Source organism: Colobus angolensis, unplaced genomic scaffold (genome assembly GCF_000951035.1).
Source record: "Colobus angolensis palliatus isolate OR3802 unplaced genomic scaffold, Cang.pa_1.0 Scaffold745, whole genome shotgun sequence".
Classification (NCBI taxonomy): Eukaryota; Metazoa; Chordata; class Mammalia; order Primates; family Cercopithecidae; genus Colobus; species Colobus angolensis.
The window spans coordinates 293,677-294,048 of NW_012121210.1; positions in this window are offsets into that span (position 1 = coordinate 293,677).

The window sequence follows — 372 nt, forward strand, 5'->3', positions numbered from 1 at the left end:
GGGAATCCTTTCCCCATTTCTTGTTTTTCTCAGGTTTGTCAAAGATCAGATGGCTGTAGATGTGTGGTATTATTTCTGAGGACTCTGTTCTGTTCTGTTGGTCTATATCTCTGTTTTAGTACCAGTACCATGCTGTTTTGGTGACTGTAGCCTTGTAGTATAGTTTGAAGTCAGGTAGCGTGATGCCTCCAGCTTTCTTCTTTTGGCTTAGGATTGTCTTGGCAATGCGGGCTCTTTTTTGGTTCCATATGAACTTTAAAGCCGTTTTTTCCAATTCTGTGAAGGAAGTCATTGGTAGCTTAATGGGGATGCCATTGAATCTATAAATTACCTTGGGCAGTATGGCCATTTTCACAATATTGATTCTTCCTA